We start from the raw sequence: 14,635 nt of genomic DNA, 5'->3' as shown, positions 1-14,635 counted from the left end.
TTCTTGCCCAGAAATAGCTAAAAAGAAAAAACCCAACCCAATGAATTGTATCAGGCTGGGCAGATTAGATGGATCATTTGGGTCTTTATCTGCCGTCATCTACTATGTTACTTTAAAACTACCTGTACTGTGCGCATTGGTGTCTTCCCACCTGACGCTGGCTCACTGGACTCTCAGTACAGTAACAAAGCTAAGAAGCCAACTAGGGGAGGAGGAAGGGTTGTGAGAATATCTGCCTGCTGTTCTCAGATAACACCTGCTACAGGTGAGTAACTATACTTTATCTGAGGACAAGCAGGCAGTATATTCTCAATTGTGGGACTCCCTAGCTGCCAGGATCATGCCTCTGAGAAGAGAGTTATTAACTACCGTGAGCCTGGAGAAACCAAAGGGTTGGGACAATTTGGAATGCGGTAGGTTGCTGTACACTAAGTTAAAGGAGGAGAGGGAACCACAGTTGATGTGGTCAGTGTGGCGCTATGACAATCATGGTGGCATATTCCTGGCGAAGTTTGAAGAGAGTTTTCCTAATTAGCAGAATTGGAGGGAAAGCATAAAGAAACCTGCCCCTCCAATCAAGGAAGAAGGCATCCGACTCCAGACAATTCAGAGAGTATATTTTGGAACAGAATGTTGGAAGCTTCTTGTTGAGGAGGGATGCAAAATGTCCACTTCAGGGATCCTCCACAACAAAACTTGGAATGTCTGATGCAGGATGGTTGAGTTTAGTAATTATTTGTGTGATTGAAGTAGTCTGCTCAGTTTGTCTGCTATGATGTTCTGCTTCCCCGTTAGGTAGACTGTCATCAAGAATGTTGTGAGGAATCACCCGGGACCAGATTTGAATTGCTGGTACAATGGGTGAAACCCTTTGCCTCCTTGCTTATGTAGAACATGGCTACATAGCTGACTTTTCGAATGAGGACTGTCTGACTGAAGAGGCAATCTCAGAATATTCGAAGAGCATAGAATGTTTGAAGAGCACAAAGCTCCAGAAGGTTAATGTGGAAAATTTTCTCATGAGAACATAAGAATAGCCTTACTGGGTCAGACCAATGCTTCATCAAGCCCAGTAGCCCATTCTCAAGGTGGCCAATCCAGGTCACTAGTACCCGGCCAAACCCCAAGAAGTAGCAATATTCAATGCTACCAATACAGGGCAAGCAGTGGCTTCCCCCATGTCTTTCTCAATAACAGACTATGGACTTTTCCTCCAGGTGCCTTGAGTGTGGAGGCTGTCGAGATGAGCTCCCAACTGAGCATGGAAGCATCCGTTGTTAATGTTTTCTGATGTGACAGAGTATGAAAAAGGTGGTCCTTGAAAAGATTAGCCGGCATCAGCCACCCTGAAGAGACTGACAAAGGGGTTTGTGTCACCTGGATGCGTTGAGAGAGAGTTCCAGTGGCCTGTGACCACTGGGTGAAGAATGCCCATTGAGACTCCCTGAGATGTAGATAAACAAAGAGAATCAGGTGAACTGTAGAGGCCATGTGACCCAGGAGACACATCATTTGACATACAGTGATGCGTTGGAATGAGGAGACTTTCTGACAGATCTGTGTGGGTTGTTGAGTCTGTTGAGGTAGAAAAGCACAAGACTGAGTTGTGTCTAGAACTGCTCCAATAAACTCCAGAGTTCTGAGTGGGTTGGAGATAAGACTTTGTGTAATTCACTTTAAATTTGAGCAGTTCTAGTAGACACTCTGTTGAGTTCATGGCCTGGTGAGCCTGTTAAGGAGTTGGGGTTTTGATTAATCAGTTGTATAGGTAAGGGAACACATGAAGGCTGGATGAGTGAAGAAGTGTAGCTACTACCACTAAGCACTTGGTGAATACCCTTTTTGCTGATGCCAGCCCAAATAGCAGTACCTTATATTGAAGTGATGTGTGTCCATTCGAAAGTGAAAATATTTTCTGTGGGCTAGGATAGAAATGTGTGTGTAGGCTTCCTTTAGGTCTAAAGGGCAGAGACAATCATTTTTCTCTAGCACTGGTAACAGGGTTCCCAGAGGATGTCCTGAAGGTGTTTCTTCAAAGCTGAATCATCACCTGGAGGACCCAGTGATCTGAAGTTATTAGGGACCATTGGTGAAAACAGTGGATAGCCAACCTCCTATGAGAAGAGTCTGAGATAAAGGTTGAGAAATATTGACTATGCTCTCTAGTATGGAGTCAAAAAACTGTTGTTGCTTGGACTGCAGCTGTGACCAAGATTTTTGTGCTCTTTGCTATCTGGGATGCCTTTGATTAGAAGATCATGAGGATTAGGTAGATAGTCTATAACTACGCTTGAAATAATAAGTGGAAATTTAGCAGTATTGGAATATTTTCTTGGCTGTTGGGACCGGGTTGACTTGGCGGAAAATAAGGTGCTCATACAATCCTCATGTTTTTTGATCTCTTGTGTTGCTCCCTCTATACAATCTCCAAATAGATCATTACATAAGCGAGGAATTTGAGAAGCAATCTTGTACATTGTTATCAAGATCAGAGATCCTGAGCCATGCTTGTCTGTGCATGGCAATGGCCACTGCTGATGTGGGAGAAATAACAACAAAGGTATAAAAGATGGAACACATCATTTGAAAGATGCCAGTATGAATTGAGGTTCTGGGAAGGCATATACTGTTCATAATGAAACAGTTTTAAGTTATAGTTCAGTATTCTGCTGGCCAGCATGGAACTTTGAAACATTCTGCATCCAAATGTATCAAGATTCTGTCTTCTCTCCCAGGCAGTTTTGGAACTGTGTACCTTTTTCAAAACAGCCTCCACCACCAAGGACTGGTGGTGTAATTGCAGCCTACCAAAACATGGGCAAGATTGGATTCTGTATAAGGTATCCAGCTTGCATGAAGCTACTGGGACAGAGAATGGTGCTTCCCAGTTCTTAAATAAAGCCTCCTTCATTAAGTTATGGAAAGGTGCCTTTATATGGTCCTTAGGCCACTCCTTGTAGTCCAAAGAATCCATGAGCTCTGCTCGAGGTTCCGTTTCTAATTTCATATTTATTGTAAGAGTTTGTCCCATCTGTCTGATAAATTTAGAAAAAACAGACTTTCCAGTGGGGACCTTTCGTGGGGAGGTGGAGGAAATGGGTTTGAAGGTATACCACAGGATTCCTCTACTGATAACTCTGAATAATCAGTGGAAGATTGATGTAACAAGTCTGAATCATAGTCCTGAACATCAGGTCATGTAGATGGAGAATGTCGAGGCAAATGTCGAGATGGACACTTAGGTAAGCATTGAGCACATTAATGTGAATGCCTGGAGCTACGTCAAGATGAGTGATCAGAATGTGATGAGGAGGTGCGCTCTCTAGATGAGGAATGTCTCTTCACTCAAGATCCTTAATGTTCTGGAGTCCAAGAATGGTCCCTTAGTGTCATCTTTGTGTTGCTCGGACTAGACTGAGACTAGGTGCATCGAGGCAGGCATTTGCACGGAGTGCAATTGCAGCATCCTAGCTAGCTTATTCTGCAACAGCTCTTTGAGCTAAACCTGTAGAGATGGCACCGGTAGACAAGGGCACTATAGGAACAGGTTGCATTGGGTGTCAAGGCATTTGGATGTTGAGGCACACCTCAGAAAGAACACCAATTGCATCAATGGCAATCTAGTCCCAAAGCATCAACGCTTGAAATGCATTGATGTAGAAGATGCTCGAGACGATGCTGCTACATGTCTGGAGGAGGAAACATATTTAAGCTTCTAGCTTTCTTATGAGGTTCCCTGAAGCAGGTAGCACTGATGAGGCAGAGATGGAATGAGTTGTTTATGCTGTTGGTGCTAGAGTTGTTAGATGTTGAGCACTGGCATCAGAGTCTCCAGGCATTGTTGATGCACCGAAAGCTGCCCCGAAAAGTTGTTGGTATTGTAACTTCATGGCTTTCAGCAACCTTCTCTATAATTTAGAACAAAGTGTGTAGGAAATGTCTTGGTGTTCAGGACCTAGGCACTGGACACACCAATTATGTAGGTCAGTAATTTACTCCTGGAAGAATTCTGTGAGTACCAGTTAATGGTTCACCTAAACAGTTGAGTTTAAACCAGCACAGGAGAAGAAAATGACCCGCTGTGCAGCAGGTCACTTCCTCTACTGCCTGTGTCTGCATTAAATTCTGCACAGCATGTTCAGAATTCTATGCTTCCAGAGGTGAGGAATTCTGCCAGGAGTAGTACCTGAAATGGTCTTGTGGCTCTGAGTGCACCGCTTGAAGTCTTGGACATCGAAGGAAAAATCACCAAGGACTTTAATGTTCCAGGAAAATCAAGCTTGAAAATACTTCAATGCTCCTGGCCTGAAAACAGGCTGAAAAGTGCCTGAAGGCCCAAAAAATAAAACTGGTAAAAAAATTCTAGATTTTTTAACCAAATGAAAGAAAATTAAATGAAATAGAAAAATATAACTAAAAGGGAAAAATGAAACAAGAAGGCACAAAAAAATATACAAGTTTGACGTTTTAGAGAAACTCGAAATAGCTTCTCAGCTCCGCAGAAAACTGATGTTCCTATAAGCCAGCCTTATGGATGGGAAGGCACAAGCATGCTTGCAGTACAGGCAGTCTTAAAAGTGACAGTACACTTTTTTGACAATCAATGCTAGGGCTCTGTGGATGACATCACCTAGATGTGAAAATATGCTGCCTGCTTGTCCTTGGATAATTACATTTACTTTGTTACTACACTACACTGGTTTTAGATGACATTCCACTTAAGTAGGAAATATGTGTGTTAAACCATCTGTCATCTATCATTCCACATATTTGTATTAGGAACTTTTAAATTCCAATCTTTTATTTTGCATACACTGTTTTATAATTTGCCTTATAAATAAAACCTATATTTTTATTAGTTCACTAGTTACACTAATGAACTAATAAAATAAATACTATATTTTAAATATATAAATATAAAAACTATATTTAGTTCGCTAGTTACACTAGACTCAAACTTAACTTTCAACACACATATCACTTCTCCAGTGAAAAAAATCCTTCCTTAAGACAACTGAGGACAATTAGACTAGTCCTGACTCAGACCAGTTTCAGGACAGTAGCCCAATCTGTCACAATCCTGGACTATTGCAACTCATTATATTGTGGCATTATAGAAAAAGAATACAAGAGACTACAACTGCTACAAAATACGGCTGCCAGACTAATTTTCAGAATGAATCGGTACGAGAGAGCAAGTCCAATATTAGAACTGCACTGGCTGCCCATGAAAAAGTGAATCCAGTTCAAGATAATCTGCATGGTTCACAAAGCGATTTATGGAGAAAACTCAAATGGACTAACTTCTGATATTAAAGTCCCACACTCCTTCTTCAATTCACAAGTATTGCAATGTTTCAACCTATCCTTCCCATAACCTCAGCAAGTTCGGCAGAAGATGTTTGAGGCTACCTTTGAATACCAAGGATCTCTCATCTGGAACAAACTGCCAACGTACCTAAGCCAATTCACCACTTACCCTGACTTCCGGAATAAACTTAACACATCTCTTCTCTCTATAGCCATTCTCTTATCGTTCACTTCTTTCTTCTAACAACCACAAGATCGGGCTTAAAAATGTAATTTCAAGAACTTGACCTCTTATTGTAAACCACATAGATTCCTTGCAGAAAATTATAGTATGTAAGACCCTGTATTGTATTAAGGTCCATGTAGCTTTTCATTGACAAATAAGAGGGATTCAAGGTCTGTTATAAGACATGTTTATTTCCAGAATTCAAAAGCCGCTTTGTTTATGTGTCAGTGGTAATTACTGCTACCCTCACAAGGTGTACTGCAAATACAGTTGCTTTGTAAAAGCTTGGAAGCCAATAAATTGAAATTGCAGATGCACAGATTCCAAGATGAACCTAAAGAATTGCCTCCTATATTTATACATCGTTATATATATATATGCATCTTTAACATCTAGTGAGCAAAGCAGCCTCTCTTGTTTAGCAAAGGCAAGAGATCATCTGCAAGGCAATGATCTTGAATTTTTCTTTTGAGGATAATGTTTTTTATAATTTGCGATGCAGAGACCCACAATTTTCATTCATACATGGAAATAATGCAGTAGCAAGGGAACCAGGTTCCAATTCTCATTGCAGTTCCTTGCAACTCTGGGCAAGTCACTTGATCCTCCATTGCCCCAGGTACAAAATAAGTACCTGTATATAATATGTAAACCACTTTGTAACCACAGAAAGGTGGAATATATTCAGTATTGATTGCTTTGAGTTGGGAGCCTTTTTTCCAATAAATTCAGTTTTGATTGGGACATTCTCTTTGGGGATGGTTTGGATGAACTCTTATAACTTGGGATGACATTTATTTTGCAACACTGGTTTGACAAACACACTAGATTTCTCCTTAAGAAAAGTTGATTTTGCTCTGAGGCTAAGACAAAGTTAAACCATTTTTCTGTAGCTTAGTAATCCTATGATCTCAATCTCTAATGCTGGGGGAGGATAAGGTTGCAATTATAGGGTCTAACATAATTTCTAATATATATTTAGGAAATGTCTGTTTTGGACGGACAATTATAATCTTCAGGTCATTAGGGAGGGTGTGCAGTTAGTTTATATTTAGCTCATGCCTTGTCACTGGCAGCTCAAATAGTTTGATTTCCCTGTCCTCAGGCTAAATCTGTTTTAAGGGGTCCTTTTACAAAGGCGCGGTAGCGGTTTAACGCACGGAATACCGCACGTTAAACTGCCTGCCGCGCTAGTACCTAATGCCTCCATTGATGAGGCGTTAGGATTTTAGGCTGCCGCAGGGGTTAGCGTGTGATGAAATGTCCGACGCACTAACCCCCGTAGCGCGCCTTGAAAAAAGGAGCCCTAAGTTTTTAATTGCAAGTTAATTCAATTAAAACACTCACATACTGGTGTGGCAAGTAACCATCCTGGTGGGGTAAGTTGCCACTCCATTTCTGATTCTGAGGTAAGTACACACATGGCAAACAGTACTGTAGGAACCACACTAACTCAGGTGGGAAAATCGCCACGGAGACCAAGCAAACATAAAGTATGGAGGGCTATGTATGTTAATGCCCACAGTTTAGGCAATAAAATGTTGGAATTAGAAACAGAAATGAGGAACGCCGACCTAGATGTGGTAGCAATATCCAAGACCTGGTTCATGGATTCCCATGGGTGGGATATGGCTATACCAGGATACAACTTACTTCGTCGAGACAGAGAGGGCAAAACAGGAGGAGGAGCAGCACTATACACTAAAGAGGACATCAAAGTTACCAGGATCGCAGACGTCAAGTACACCGGGAAATCCCTTTGGGTGAACCTGGCCAGGGGGAATGACAAATGCCTGTACCTTGGTGTTGTATACAGACCTCCAAGACAACAGGAAAACATAGATATAGAAATAATTGAAGATATAGAGACCATCACTCTGCGTGGAGACACGGTGTTGTTAGGGGACTTCAATATGCCTGATGCAGATTGGAACAAACTTTCCACTACGACCAGTGGCAACAGAAGGCTACTAACCTCCATAAACATAGAAACATAGAAGATGACGGCAGAAATGAGCCATGGCCCAACAAGTCTGCCCACTCTACTAATCCACCCCCTAATTTCTTCCTTGAAGCGATCCCATATGCCTATCCCATTTTCTCTTAAAATCCAGCACGCTGCTGGCCTCAATTACCTGAATTGGAAGGCTATTCCAATTGTCGACCACCCTTTCGGTGAAGAAATACTTCCTGGTGTCACTATGAAATTCCCACCCCTGAGTTTCAACGGATGTCCTCTTGTCACCGAAGATCCTTTAAGAAAGAAGATATCTTCTTCTACCTTAATACGGCCCGTGACATATTTGAAAGTCTCGATCATGTCACCCCTCCCTCTACGTTCCTCGAGTGAGCACAACTCAAACAGATGGTATTGGAGCCCACTAGGGATCAGGCGATACTGAACCTGGTACTCACCAATGGAGAAAGTGTCACAGAGGTTTCGGTAGGCGATAAGTTGGCCTCCAGTGACCACAACATGGTGTGGTTTCACCTCAGGAAAGGATTCACTAGATCTAACACATCCACAAAGGTCCTCAACTTTAAGGGCACTAACTTCAAAAGCATGGGTGATTTCGTCTATCGAGCGCTGCAAAACCAGGCCGCAACTGATAATGTAGAGATAATGTGGTCAGCTCTGAAATCTACCCTATACGAAGCAACCAACCTCTATATAAAAACAGTAAGTAAACAGCGGAGAAACAATAAACCTCAGTGGTTCTCTGCGGAGATCTCAGACCTCGTAAAAAAGAAGAAAAAAGCATTTATCTCCTGTAAACAATCTGGGAAACGAGAGACTAAAGAAGACTATATGGCCAAGTCTAGAGCTGTCAAAACATCAGTCAGAGAGGCCAAACTCCGGATGGAAGAGAATCTAGCAAAGAGCATTAAAAAAGGGGATAAATCCCTCTTCAGGTATATTAGTGACAGAAAGAGGAACACAGATGGGATAGTGTGCCTTAGGAAACCAGACGGGAATTATGTAGAATCGGACTCCAATAAAGCCGAACTACTAAATGAATACTTCTTCTCATGCTTTACCTGCGAGGCACTGGGATCCAGTCCACAGACAAGGGAAAGCTCGGAAGACCCGTTTCAAGATTTTGAGTTTACGTCCAGCAGCGTCTACTATGAACTTTCAAAGCTCAAAGTGAACAAAGCCATTGGACCAGACAAACTACATCCCAGGGTACTTAGGGAGTTGAGTGATGTCCTGGCAGAACCGTTATCCGCGCTCTTCAATCTCTCCCTGTGTACAGGAAGAGTCCCATTGGACTGGAAAACAGCTCACCTCATTCCACTCCACAAAAAGGGATGCAGGACGGAGGCTGCAAATTACAGACCGGTGAGTCTCACAACGATAGTGAGTAAAATTATGGAAACACTAATCAAACACAAATTAAATACGATCCTGAACGATGAGAATTTTCGAGATCCCCATCAACATGGATTTACAAAGGGAAGGTCCTGCCAATCCAATTTGATCAGCTTCTTTGACTGGGTAACGAAAAAGCTGGATATGGGGGAGTCCCTAGACGTTGTGTACTTGGACTTCAGTAAGGCTTTTGATAGTGTCCCACACCGCAGGTTATTGAGCAAGATTTGTTCGATGGGATTAGGAGAAACGTTAACTGCATGGGTAAAAGACTGGCTCATTGGTAGACTTCAGAGGGTGGTGGTGAACGGTACTCTCTCCAAAACGTCGGAAGTGATCAGTGGAGTGCTGCAGGGCTCGGTCTTAGGTCCGATCCTATTTAATATCTTTGTAATGGACCTGGCTCAGGGGCTTCGAAGGAAAATTACATTATTCGCAGATGACGCCAAACTATGCAACATAGTAAGCAAAAGCACAGTGCCCGACTGTATGACGCAGGACCTACTCTTACTGGAACATTGGTCCTCAACTTGGCAACTAAGTTTTAATGACAAAAAGTGTAAGGTCATGCACCTTGGCAGCAGAAATCCAGGCAGAACTTACACCCTAAATGGTGAGACCTTAGCAAGAACTACAGCAGAATGGGACTTAGGAGTGATCATTAGCAAAGATATGAAGACTGCCAATCAAGTGGAGAAAGCTTCATCCAAGTCTAGACAAATGATGGGTTGTATCCGAAGAAGTTTCGTCAGCTGGAAGCCCGAAGTTATAATGCCGTTGTACAGATCCATGGTGAGACCTCATCTGGAACATTGTGTACAATTCTGGAGGCCACATTAACCAAAAAGATGTGCTGAGAATTGAGTCGTTTCAGCGAATGGCCACCAGGATAGTCTAAGGACTCAAGGATATCCCATATGAGGAACGGCTAGGTGAGTTACAGCTCTACTCACTTAAGGAACGCAGAGAGAGGGGAGACATGATTGAGACGTTCAAATATGTCACGGGCTGTATTGAGGTAGAAGAGGATATTTTCTTTCTTAAAGGACCTACGGCGACAAGAAGACATCCATTGAAACTCAGGGGTGGGAGATTTCATGGTGACACCAGGAAGTATTTCTTCACCGAAAGGGTGGTTGATCATTGGAATAGTCTTCCACTGCAGGTAATTGAGGCCAGCAGCGTGCTGGATTTTAAGAGAAAATGGGATAAGCACGTGGGATCACTTCAAGGATGAAATTAGAGTCATTAGAGTGGGTCATTAGAGTGGGAAGACTTGTTGGGCCGTGGCCCTTTTCTGCTGTCATCTTCTATGTTTCTATAAATGGTAAATAAAGCCCTTCTGAAAATAATGGGACTTATGCTATATAAAATAGTAAAAATCACACTAACATGTCCATTACCTTAGCACAATTTATTAAATGAAGTCCTAAGGTTGAGGCAATGGAGAGTGAAGTCACTTGGCCAAAGTCAACAGTATCAGCAGAATTTGAACCTTGGCTGCACTTTTTCTCAATCCACTACTCTAACTAATGGGCTACCCCTTCACTATATAAAGAATGTCTGCAACCTAGAACTGCTGGCTACTACCTTGTTCACTTTGTGTATAACAAATTGGTAAATGCATTCTGTATAGAACAAAGCTCTTGGCATCTTCTCTTAAGCCTGATGTTCAGAGCCAGGCACTCTGACACAGAATGTAAACTTTGTACCTAGATTTTAATGAGATTTTACATTTTCCCATAATTTCAGAATGCAATTTTGGACCATAAAATGCTGGCATGAGTGAAGAGCACAAAGCTTTGAAACAACCCCTCATCAAAAAGATCCAATGTTTGTATTTCTTTACAAACTGAAATTAAGAATTGGACCTTGAGTTTTTAGCTATTTTAATTTAGAGTCAGCTCAACCACTATTAAATGGTGAGATAAACAAGATCCCTTTAGACCAAATACTACCTGTGACTTAAATTTAACATTACCTAAAGATCCTAAAGAATTTGATGGATTACAACTGCAACAATATATTTAGGTATATTGATATACAAGTATTTGAGGATTCCTAATTTGGGAATCTCTGCTTCCTCATGTAAAGTCGAACAAAATTTGTTTGCAACATCCTTTTGACAAAGATCAGGAAAGGGGACTCTGTGGTAGCCCTGGCAAATATCCTTGTCAGACTCAAGTAGAGAATGACACGGGGATAAATTTTTCCCCGTCCCCACAGGAACTGAATTTCCCCGTCCTATCCCCGTGAATTTTTTCGCTGTCCCTGTCCCATTCCTGTAAGCTCTGTCTTAACCGCACAAGTCTCAAACACTTATGATTTTAAACTGTTCAAGGCTTGTGCAAATGAGGACAAAGCAGGGGCAGGAAAATAACTTGCAGGGACGGGATGCGAAAATAAGTTCCGCCGGGGACGAGGAAAAATTTGTCCCCGTGTCATTCTCTAGACTCAAGATCAAGCTTGTTCTGACCAAAACAGACTCAAATATGTGAGGATATATATATATATATATATATATATGAAATGGAGAAAGTAATCTCATGCCTCTAGATTATGAACAATTCTGTCTTATACTACAGAAGATACCTCTCTGAAGTTGGACTACAAAGAATAGCCTCTAGTGGTGTGTCAGAGATTAAAATAGTTCAAAAACTGAACTGCAACTTGAAAAGACTAATATGTTCTACCTCAGCTGAGTGGCCTATATCAGTATAATTCTCATTGAGTTTGTATGAAGTCTAGCTAGATGTCAAGGTAGTATTGCACCTGTCTAAATTCTTTTCATAAACTATTCTACAATAACTACTCTATTTTAGACTATGTTTATTTGTCAACAAAAGTGAAGAGTGGATATCAATGAACATTTTGGGATTCTCTACTTTGATCCTCAAAAAAGGGAATTAGTAAAAAGACCACCAAAAGGATGGCAGAATTATTTTTGGTGGGGCAAAATTCTCACTCTCCTTTCTTAGGGAAACATTAAAACAAGAAAATAGACTTCTAACAAAGGCTATAAAGAATAGGCTGCACAAACTTGATGTTATGATGGAAGTTATCTAATGACTATGATATAAATATGCAGGCTTAACTCCATGTTATAGCTTGGCAAATCACTTCAATAAAGGTTGACCTTTTCTGGCCAATGATGCAAAGTCCTGATATTATAGGATTTGGCTTGCCTTTCTAAGATCTAACTTCTTAGACAAAGTGAAAGATATACAATATGCAATCTAAACAGTAAGAGATTTATTCAACAAATTATCCCAGATTTCTTGGGAAATAAGGAATCAAAAAGATAGGCAAATTTTCAAAGGGCTTTCATCCGCTTCTGATGGTTCACTTATAACCCAAAGTATGAAGGGTTCAGTTGCCTTTCGTGGCATGTGGTATTGGGAAAATGCTTAAAGAACTGACTAAGATGGAAATCCAAATGAATGTAGGCAGGGACCACATAAACACGTATAGCACCATTCTATTGCAATGGAATTTAGTTTAATATGAATAATTTACTAGGGCCTGGAGCTCAATGACAACAAAAAACAGAAATGAATGCTACCAAAAAAACATTGTCCACGGTTGCTGCTTGAGCCCACAAGAAATTGTTTGAGGCTTTCATGTGCTTAGTCTAAGACACATTAAGGTCTCATGACACAGCAGTCTAGCTTAATGGGCAGCTTCCTACATTAATTATAAATTAAATCAGAGAATACAAAACTGAGTAAAGGCCAAACTGAAAATCAAGCCAAAAGATCCAAACATCAAAGTAGTTTACTATAGAGTATTCAGGTAGAATCCATGACAGCTGCCTGTTAAGAGACCAGAAGTCTGTACTGTATTCCCCTTACTTTATGAATATTAAAAAATTACCCTTTTTAAGTGGTTGCCTGGACATGAAAGAGTATGCTGAAATTCTACTCTACTACACCTCCTGTCACTATCAGCATACTGTTACTGTATCACAGTCTAGAACTTGCATTGTTAGTGAGGGCTGAAATATCTCTCAGGCTGGAGATGGATATTTCATTAAGCCCAGAGGCTCAAGTAATGCAACAATTAAATTGTATGCTGGGCATTTACAAAAATTATAGTTCTGCTCTTTCAATGAGATCAGTGGCTGCAGCGATGACAGGTGTTTTGTTGGTAGAGATCTCTATAATGAATACAGCAGTAGAAAAGATGATGAATTATTGGCCCATCAAGGGTTTCAGTAAGGGAATCAATACCAATAGCTATTTCTGTATGCACCCCCAGCTTAGAAAATATTTTTTTTCTCACAATCTCAGCTCAGGACCAAGTTCTCACATAATAGGTTAGCTTTCCTTCCTCCCCTCCCCCTTGGCTAGGGTAACATTCTAGTTAATAAAAAAAAAAAAGCATTTATGGAGTCAGCAGCAGATGCTGACTACTCCAGTATGTGTGTGTTAATAATGATTGAATTAAACAGATATATTTTTATCCGTTTACTGAAAGGATTTACTAGGGGCGGGGCTTAAATTTATTCATGTTATGGTAACATTGCTACTAACCAGATAAATTAATCTACAAAAACTGCAGTCCTTTAAACAGATAGAACTATTACCGGTAAATATTGTTCATAAACATCTTCTTACAGCAGCCATGTCTTTGAATACTGATCCCATTTTAGTTAAACTTATTGTAGTCTGGTTGAAATGTAGGATAAAGCTCTACAAGTACACTTAATGACTCTGTTCCCTATTCTATTCCTGACATAGTAGAAGGTTTTAAAAAATCATTTAAGTAAGGTCCAGGATTTGAGAGAGCTCAGGCATATCGTGAAAAATTGGTGCATTTAGATCAGAAGACTTTAGTCTTGTAGTTATTTAACACCAGCATCTGATCCAGGATAATACAGTATCATTCACAAAACGGTAAACCTCTGACAATATCCTTTGTGCAATATCGCTCAGAACAATGCTGAAAAGAATGAAACTAAGGATCAAGCCCTATGGCACATAATAGCTAAGGACCATTTCCTTGGAGAAGCTTCCATTTACTTCTACCTTATGCCACCTCCCACTCAACCAGTTTTTAATGCAGTTAGGGCCCATACCCATTTTATTTATAAGTTGCCTAAGTAGAACTGTCAAAAGCTTTGCTAAAATCCAAGCAGACTACATATAGTACACCAAATCCCCCCTAGCAAGTCCAACTAGTCAACGAAATTGATTAAATTTGTCCAACAAGACCTACCTCTGGTAAAAACCATGATGCCTTGGATCCTGCCAGCACGTTGAAAACCAGAAAAGTCCTGCTTCTCTGACAGATGATTTTTGAAACCTCACACAAGTCACTTTACTCCCCCCATTGCTTCGTGTATAACTTTAATTAGGGGTTTCCCGCTGCAGTTCTAAAGGGCTGAAAATCCATCATTTTTACGTCAACCATAATGAATATTTGCATACAATGGAGGAAGTACAAATCTGTCTTATGACTATTTATTACAGATAACCCTAAAATCTGACTGATTTGTGACACTTTAGGATTGCAGTTTGATACCCTGGATTTAGTTGTAAGCCCATTTAGATAGAGAAATAACATGTGTGTAACTGTTACTCACCTTGAGTTTCAATTTGAAAAAGGCAACCTAAATTCCAATCTTCTACAATTCTACAGATTCACTTACCTCTGGAGGTTAGACTAACTGGTCTGTGGCTCCCAGCTTCCTCTACTTCCACCTTTGTAAAATGGCACCATATCTG

At 40.7% G+C, this 14,635-nt stretch overlaps 1 protein-coding gene across 1 annotated transcript in view; it reads right to left on the bottom strand.

Moving 5' to 3' along the window:
- The window catches only part of PRR14 (proline rich 14), a 220,754-nt gene that overhangs the window by 14,544 nt on the left and 191,575 nt on the right, over positions 1 to 14,635 (bottom strand). The gene's annotated exons all lie outside the window — the stretch shown is intronic.

Source organism: Geotrypetes seraphini, chromosome 5 (assembly GCF_902459505.1).
Source record: "Geotrypetes seraphini chromosome 5, aGeoSer1.1, whole genome shotgun sequence".
NCBI lineage: Eukaryota > Metazoa > Chordata > Amphibia > Gymnophiona > Dermophiidae > Geotrypetes > Geotrypetes seraphini.
This window is presented reverse-complemented; position numbering and strand designations above follow the sequence as displayed.